The sequence below is a fragment of the Phalacrocorax carbo genome, chromosome 1 (genome assembly GCF_963921805.1).
Source record: "Phalacrocorax carbo chromosome 1, bPhaCar2.1, whole genome shotgun sequence".
Classification (NCBI taxonomy): domain Eukaryota; kingdom Metazoa; phylum Chordata; class Aves; order Suliformes; family Phalacrocoracidae; genus Phalacrocorax; species Phalacrocorax carbo.
In genome coordinates, this window is record NC_087513.1 from 64,107,314 (window position 1) to 64,116,871 (window position 9,558).

The window sequence follows — 9,558 nt, forward strand, 5'->3', positions numbered from 1 at the left end:
CTGAACACAAATGAGAAATAAGCAAAATAATCTAGTTTGTATTTAAATGGATTTTAACTGATCATCTGACAGGCTATGCTTTCCTCAGAATAGGATCCTAAGTTTTCCTATAACTGGTGGCCTGCAGTGCAGCCCACAAAAAGGCTGCACAAATATATGACTCAAATGTACAAACTAAGCAGCTCACCAAGTTTAGAGATTTCTCTGTAATAGCCACATTAATGAAGATTATGATTGTCAGTATTTCCCGCTATGCGATGGGAATGTGTAATGGTAATGAAAAGCACACACAGACTCTGGAGCATAATACACACGCTGAGGACTAAACACTGGGACAAATATCCCTGATCTCTGAAGGAAAAGGCAGCAGAAGTAATACGAGGTGGCTCTCCCAGCACACAGCCTGTTGATCTTAACTGAAAAGCCAACAGAGTAATACAGGTTAACTAACAGAGAAAGTCCATTCATTTCAGTGATATTTATACCAAGGGATAATTTAGTCCCAAGGTACAGAACATAGTCATAGCCCTTGTTTCATTCCCCAAGCCCTTCATGTCCAGGGCATAACTCAAGCAGGGGAATTAGTAGGCTGCTATAAATCTGTAATTTGTAATACCTTTCCCAACGCTCTTAGTAACCTTGTGTGCCTTTGTTCCTGCGCTTCTGATTTTTTTTTTTTTTAGAAGATTTGCATTCCTATAAAACATATTTGCTAGACTTTGTTATTACCTTTGATGTACCACCCGAAGAGTTGCAATTCTGAACCCTAATACTGACAACTGATGACCAAAACTGGGAACACAGCAGAGTTACCACTCGAAATACATGAGATAAAAAAATAAGTGTTCCATCTAAAATAAAGAATGGAATGCTATTTTAAAATAGTTGTGTAGGAATGAGACAGAAATCTACTATTTATGCTATACTGTCCTTTTGTTTGGGGGAATCCACAGCTAGTGATAAATGGAATTTCATACTCCTTCACATGGTGCCATCTCTGGTCTCTGCTTAATCCATGACGATGGAAGACAAATCATTAACAACTGCAACTATTTCTTGGTGATATGAAATCCCCTTTACTGATAATTAACATCATCAACATCTCTTACAGAAACTAGCTTTCATTATCAACATCGGTCAAAATCAAACTTATCACCTAGATGTGAAAGGCTGGTTTCTGCTCTCAACCCGCAGGGTACTCGGGGCACTGGCTGGTTGATTCCTACAATGCAGCACAGCCAGTTTATCTGGTGTTGCCACAGGTTATGCATACTTGTAAATACCTAACCTGCCACCTCCCATCCAACCCTTGGTTATGCACCGGGGTTTGATCCTCCTCAGAATCCTTTTTTACTTTAATTCAGATCAGAAAACAAGTCCAGCTGTTAAAAGACAAAGACTCTTCAGCTGAATTCCCCACCACCAGAACATTTGTCCGGTCTGATCAACACCTGAACTTCCAGAGAACAATGTTTTAACGAGTCAGTAGAAAAAAATTACAGGGCCACCTGACAGCAGCTGTCTCATTGTAAGCATTTGAACACATCTTTATCCTCCCCCCCCCAAAAAAAGAGTTAATCTTAATGAGATGCTCCAAAACGAGAATGTCCAAAAGAGATATTAGATGAAACCTAATATTGGTCTCATTTATTATATTCTTTCAATATAAGACACTATCTCAAAAAAACCCTCAGCCTTCCAGTTTCTTACTCCAAAAATTACATAATTTGCATATTGGTATGATGATAGGAACTGAGTTTCTAAAGTGGTGTGAAAATTCGACACACCTTAAGCTCTTGTTGTCTAAAGAGCCCTTAAAATTTGTCCAAATTTCCAAAAACCGCTTAGCCTTTTCACACACTGAAAAGACAGTGTTTGTCCCGTACATTGTAGCACGTGCACTTGGCCCATGTGTATTTGAAATGCTGGATTAAATTCTACACCATGAGAAAATAATTACAGATCTAAAGTAAATTAAAATGTAGGCATCACTTTTAAATGCTGTAACTTGAAGTGAAAGTGCACAACTTCATATATCTAAGGCAATGGTACTGTTTATATATCAGATTAATCCTCAGTCTTAACAGCGGAAGTGCAGATGTTGATGGAACACAGATACTAATGACAACAGTCATGTTCCCTGTAATCCTGGCCAGAAAATGTGAAGCAGAACAAAAATTAGGCTGTTGTCCAGACTTCAGTCATTTTCTGATTACTAGTCAGAGTAATACATATTTAAGAAAATTACTTCGCTTTCCAGGAAAAGAATGTTGAAGGCAGTTCTTGAGGAAAGAACCCTGATTATTTTTTTTTCCACTTCTCTTTAGCACCTATACAGGTGTATCATCCCACTCACTTTAAGGTACACCCTACATCTTCCCATATTTCTAGGGATCACTGATTGCTCTGATGTGAGGCAATAAAAAAAAGCAAGGCTGATTATTATTTTTTTTTTCCCTTTAAACTATTCCCGTACAGATCATATGTACTTTTTCCTTTTGTAGCTTCTTGAGAACTTCTAGTTCAGGAGATTTACCATTCTGTGACACTGCTGAGCCTCAAACATTCATACCTTCAGTAAGAAATTAGGTAATGTTCAGTGGTGATTTGAACTTGGCAGCTGAACAATCTCATATCTTTTTTTTTTTCCCCTCAGTTCATGGAGACTTCATAGGTCTTTGCAGTTGGGTTAAATACATGAGCAAAAGTGATGAGGATGGGTGGAGTCCAGGAAAAAAAGGAGGTAGGGAAAAAAGAAGAAAATGTATATTCACCAGGTTCTTAAATGGGTTTTCATTCTACTGTTAAAAGCCATGTTGATCTAACAAGCTTTCTTTTATATATAAATAATAATGTGTTCTGGATTTTCTTGTAATCATATTGGAAATATTTACATAGTTTTCACCTGATTCAAGCGTGATTTATTTTAGAGTCATTTATAAAACTGTTGCTCTTCTCTCCCTAAACCACAACCCAAACCTTCAGAATGTAAAAAAGCAAAACATTTTCCTTTGGAGGCAACGTGTGGGAGGCGGGGAGCAGGAAAGGCAATGGGACTGGGGCATGGGCGTGACTTTGCACATAGGTCCCTTCTGTACTCTGCACATTGTTCAGCATCACAAGAACAAAACACTAACCTGTTTCCTTCCTTGTCTTAGTAGTGACCTCACGGTCCAGCAATGCATGTGCTGCATCGCAGCGCTCTGCCTCTCCCTCTCTGCTGTCTTCCTGCCTTCACTCATGTATTAGCATGGGAAGCTGAGAAAAGTAAACGTTTTATTGAACAGTAGTGTAAATGCTGACAGACGTGGCATATAACGGACCATCAAGAGAGAGCATGAGCCCTGAAACCACTATTAAGAGAACAGAAGTAGCAGCCAGTGGAAAAGGAGGGGAAGGGAAGGGGTAAAAGGTTAGATGGAGGGAGAGCGTAGAAGTGGACACTGGAGGAGAAGATGTGGCTCTCCTAGGAGATGAGGAGATGAAAATAGGAAAACAAAGGGGTAAGGAGTACACTGAAACAGGGACCAAATCTCATGTTTGAGAAGATTAGTCAAGACCCTCCTGCTACCTTAGCATCCCCCGTCACTGCTCTAATGCATTCAGCTTGTTCGGATATCTGATTTCGGAGTCCTTTGTGTTGGATAGTGATACGTTGATCAGCTTTAAGGACTAAATAGTTTTAGATTCCTCACATTATTATTATTCCAGTGTGAACAATTACATTTCGTATCTCAAACCCATCCCATTTAGGCACAAAAAAACACTAACATGATTGAGTTCCAAGAAAGGGCAGGAAAGGATACCACCTCAAACAGGTTATTTTGCAGTTCAGAATATGTTCAATTATGTTCCAGTCTTAGGATCTTCCTTCATAATGTCCAGGCTAGGTGAGCTTCCCCTGGCCTGAATACCTGCTGTAATTTGATTCTCCAGCACTTCACAGGTGGAATGGTGACTCTCCACATCTCTGATCTAATAACAGTTTAGATAGTAACTGTACCTTTCAGTTTCTAGCCTCTTCACTGAGCAGTAGTAGTCCATCAGAGTTGGTATTGGCCTGGAGTAAGGAAACTTTAAGGTTCAAAAAAGGCTAAATCAGTAATATGAATTAAACACAGAAACAGCACCTTTGATGCGGGACAGAGAGAACATGGCGACCAATCATGGTTTTTCAGGGCAATACCCCACGTTGCTGGAGTTTTAAGAGTTATTGTTCTTCAGTGATAGGTCAAATAGGACAGATAACCTTTTTAAAAGGATGCTTATTTTTTAATATACATACACATATCTTATGTATTTAAACATATATGTCTTTTGCTGATGGAGTCAGTATTACAGTTCATAATCCATCCTTTTCTTCTAATCCTCACCTCCACCAAGACAACACAAGCCTCACAGACATTTAGTCTCCCCTGTAGAGGCAAGCTACCTACCAGGCCTGTGGGAATTAGGACAGTCTCCGAACCACATCGATACATCCTCATCATTTCTGCGAGTATGCGCTTGGCCAAAGGCAAAATTTCTGGTGCAGTGTTCAATGGCTTCTGAATGTTTTGATGCTGTGGATTGCTTGAAGCTTGCAGTTATGCCAAAGGCCCTTGGACGTGGTTATTCCTTTTTAATATAATATGACTTCTCCCTCCAGAAGACACATTTGTTTTGGTAAATGAACACAATTTCTGTTACCCCCCTCTGGGGGAATTCTGCAAGGCTCCAGCTTAGATCTTTGTTTTGTCTTATTTGTAAGTAGTTTGCATGCCTAGTCAATACCCTACTATCTGTCCTCAGAGGGCATTAATGTTTATTAATAAACTTGATGATGCTATCAAACAACTTGAGTTTGAAAATACAGAGACACATCACACTATTGGCTGTATTGGTGACAAGCAACAGAGCAGTGTTTTGGCAAACATCACAGCATATAAGCAGAATGACTAAGTGCAAAAGCAGAAAAACAAAGAGGCTGCAGTGTTACTTTCTAGTTGTTAGTAATAACTGTGACATTCCCTAGCCTAATTAATACTTTTAAGTTTATGCTGTTCATTCAAAAAGTGTTTGTGAAGTTTAGAGCTTGTGAACAATGCTTACCTGCACATCAGTTGCACCAAACAGACCCAGGACAGACAGCCAAGAAATAACACACGCTGCCTGGCATGTGGCCTGCATATCACTCGCCTCCCATCCTCTTCCTCAAGAAATGTCATCTGTCTCGTGGCACCTGCACTGCCTCATTCATGGGCACTTCTCTGATGTAAATGTGCCAGTCTGGACCAGCCAGCTGAATACTGCTTTAGGTTAGAGCCTTCCTGTAAATGCCTACAAATTAAATGTAACACTAAGTACCATCAGCTGAGACATCAGTCATATCTCTTATTTAAATAAAAAATCCAGCATAAACTCTGACATCTTAGAAATAATTTTTTAAAAATTTTAAAATTATATTAAAAACTTCCATGTTAACTAGCCAGCTCAATACTGAATGCAGTACCCTCATACCTTTCAGATCATCTCTGTCATTGCCTGCTGCTCCCCCAGAAACATTCTGAGCATCAGCTTGATGCTGCCTGTCACACAGAGGCTCCCTCACATGCAAGTACAGAAACGAGAAACATTGCACCTTGTCAGTAATTGTTGCTGGTTGTAAATAAGACAGCATCACCCAGGTGTCAGCACAGCACACTTCAGCTGTACCACTCCAGTCTCTCCGTGGATGAGGCTTTCCTTAAGCCTGCAGCTTAACCTGCAGCTCTCTTCTCCACGGAAGCCAATGTGTGGTACCCAGACAACCTAATAATATTCTGATCAACACTGACTATCACTGGGGAAGCAGCTATTGCATGCGCAGGCATGACAGAGTCTCTACAGGGATGTTGTTTTATCAGTCCTGTCCTGATGAGACTGCTATCAGGCAAGGACTAAAGGGGTCTACAGCCCTGAATGCTGGCATAGGATTTACCTAGCCATTATTCAGAGGTAAGTCCCATTGATACCAATTGGAGATACACAATATTCACACAGCTTTTAAAGCTAGACCACTTCTGTAGGTGTTTGAGTCTGGAATAACATTTTAGACATCCACTTTTGAAAGCTGGGGGCCAAGTGACCCCATTCGGTTTTATCCAGGTAAGACTGTAGTGGAAACTGAGGAATGTGATGCCTTTGCAATTCCGTATTTGCAGCAACACACCATTGCATGTGGCAGTGGAATGGTTTTTAGCCTTTCTGGACCTCAGGTGGTTTTTGCTCCTAATACCATTAAAAGCCTGTTTACTGAAACAGCCCATAAGGCAAACATCAGACCCACAGAAAAAACCACTGAAGTGGGAGAGACCCTCTGAACTCCATGAAATATTTACAAAGAGCTTTAGGAGCCCTGGGATGAAGTAAAGTAGTTTCAAGCACAGGCAGAAAACCTAATGGATATAAAAATCCTTTTTTAGCTCTTGGTGAGATTTGTTTTCACAGACCTAGCTATGATATGAGAAAATATATTAGGTCATCCAGTCTGCCTCCTCCTCTTCCAGGAAAGAATTGGTCCCTGTGCTATGTTTTATAACTCTTGGCTCAGCCCAACTCTGCCTGACTCAGACAACAGAAGCCAAACCCATTTCTTGGGAATCTTCTCAATTTTTCTAAATATTTCACATTGTGGAATTTTCCCCAGTATTCCACCCAGAACAATTCAACGCAGTACATATAAAGACACTTTGATGTCGTAATCATTATCCTGTTGATTTCATATTTATCCCCTCAGACAACCCTAAAAAATTTCTCAGCCAGCATGGTGGTGATGTCCCTCTAACATCTGTCTACAGCCATGCTCCTCACCATCTGGACACACTATAGCTGTGCTCTGCTGTGACTGGGCCTTCACACGCAAATTCTTTCAGATGTTTTCATGTCTGTTCCTTCCTCTCTGTGCTCAAGACACGATTATTACACTTGAGGAAAATGACAAGTGAAGAGGAAAAAAACATGAAGAGACTAAAATGCCTTTCTTCTTCCTACCCGAGCTGTGCAGGCACAGGAAGATCCATCTAAATATCTGGCCCACATACATAATTTAATTCTTACCAGGGTTTATGATAATGGTATTCAAGATGATGAAGAGAGAGAGTCCTCTTGAAGGATTTTGTTTCCAGGATCTACTCCTAAGGGATTGTATAAGAAGTGTCACAATCAACTAGTTACAGAAAAGAACTGAGTTTAAAGGCATCAATCCGAGATCCCCATAGCACTTGTTTTTTTTGCACATTATCCTTTGTGCTTTAAGAGAGAAAAAAATGTACAAAACAGTCATTCCCTCATCAAAGCAGCCTTTCAGATTTGTGAAGCGTTTCCAAAACGTAAAGACTTTGTTGACTGTTGCTTTTTAACACAATCATAAAATGGCCTTCAGTCTCAAAGTGGTAGAGGAATATGTACACAGATACTTTAAAATTTCAAAGATATTTACAGTTTAAGAAATAACTGACTTTTTAAAAAATAATTTTTCTTTCTGACCAAATCAAGATCTTTTTCAGCATTTGAAGTCTCTAAAGTCCGAAGTAGAACAGTGAACACAGTTACTTCCAACAGCTTATTTTATGTGTTAAAAATGTCATCAACTGTTCCATAGTATCACCTCTCTGAAATAAAGCTCTGAAATACGCAGAGGTACAAGTTCTACCATAGCCAGACTAAGCTGCTCTTTGCACAAGGTTCTCTTGGGGTAAATTCCCATCCTAGAGGCAGTTTACCCTCATGACACTATTCGCTAAGTGATCATTATTCTAATTTTACTCTTGAGGAAACATAGGCAAGTAAGACAAAGCATTTGTCTAAAACCATAGGGTAACTCAGGCGCATTTTGCTGACCTGTGTAAACTCAGCACATTGCTTTAATAAGTAGAATAAACTCTTTCCACATTAGGAGAAATGGTTTTCAAGTTAACACTTCCCTGAGCAGAGCACATAGGCGTTAACACACCGGTTACCTTTGCCAGAAAGCAAGACTGCTTTTTTCTTTTTCCTTCCACCATTACAAATTATGGTCGAATGCAAGGGAGCTTCTGCCTGCCTGCAGGACTTCCAGCAGCAAGAGGTTCTAGCAGTAGCTGCACTCCCTGTGGGATATATACAGCAACTGGGTCAGCCTGTTTACAAAGTAACTTGTGATTATCAAGGCAGCACTCAACAGCTATTACTATATTATACCAGAGTATAATTAAAGACAGATATAGTTAAAGCACTGTAAAATAAGGAAGCAGTGGGACTTAATAAAGCTGTTCAGGACTGGGAAGAGGTTCGGATTTTGACTTAACCCCTCGGAGGTCAGCTAACCAGGTTTATTCCGATCAAGAATTGAAGCATCCATCTAAACATCCACTGAGGACAGTCAGCTCACACTGTCAGGAAAAGAGTGTATTTTATAACAAAATACAGCAGAATTTGAATGGTGAAAAGAATCATTGTAAGGGGAAAGCCAAAAATACAAATCTAATTGAACTTGATTATATGTAAATAAAATGGATACACTGCTATACCAATAGCTGTACAAAGCATAAGTGGTCCCACCCCTACCCCTCAGAATACAGCTGAAACTCTCCCTTCCCCTCCTAAATACACACACTGCACTAATACCTGGCATGATGTTTCAGGATTGACTGCCAGTCTGTCTAGATCCCGTGATTCACAAAACACGGTCTTCTTCAGGCAATGTCTATTCCCAACTGACAGAGTACATGTTAGAAGGGGGGTAGGAAAGTGCCTATTTCTATGCCAGCTATTACATGGAAAAAAGCTGTATATTCTGGAGCAAAATAGTTATGCTAGCACTCCCAGAAGCAATGGATTATCACAATACTAGGATATACTAAAAAATGGCTGAGCAATTGTTACTTTATGGTGAAGTCTCACGGGAGGGGAAACAGCCTTTTTTGATAAGGCCCAGTTCTAGCAAATGAGTACTACAGAAGCAAGAACATGAATAATTAGGCAGGGGAACCTTTCTTGTACTTATACTGTTCTTTAAGAGTTATTTTTTCACTCCATCCATTTTCCTTTTGTAAACACTGCAAAGAAGAAAGTCAACAGTTCAGTCCATTTGTTTCACATCTGCTTACTTCACAGGCACTTCCATCAGTTTCTCTCTCTTTTTGGATATGCTGCTGTAAGTATCTTCCCAAAGCATGTTCCCAGGGTGATGCTCTGATTCTAGAGCAAGTTTGCTCTGGCGGGTTGCAGACAGCGGGGCTCACTATAGATGACTAGCCAAACAAGCCCTTCACTTTCCTGTTCATGACAGGAACTTCTCAAAATCCATAAATAGCTAGGTGGCTTGGAGTAGATGAGGAAGACAGACCTGATCCCCAAGCCTAATTATCTAGTATTACACTGCTGAGTCCATATCTGTGTCTAGCAGGGTGGCATCCTAAGATACACAATACCTGTAGCATTCACTGCCCTTACGAGGCTCTGTAGATCCTCAGACCTTAAGCAGGCTAAATGTGGATTCAGAAGCGTAACCATGGCCAATCATGCTGTACACATATTTTAGGTATCACTGTACGTATA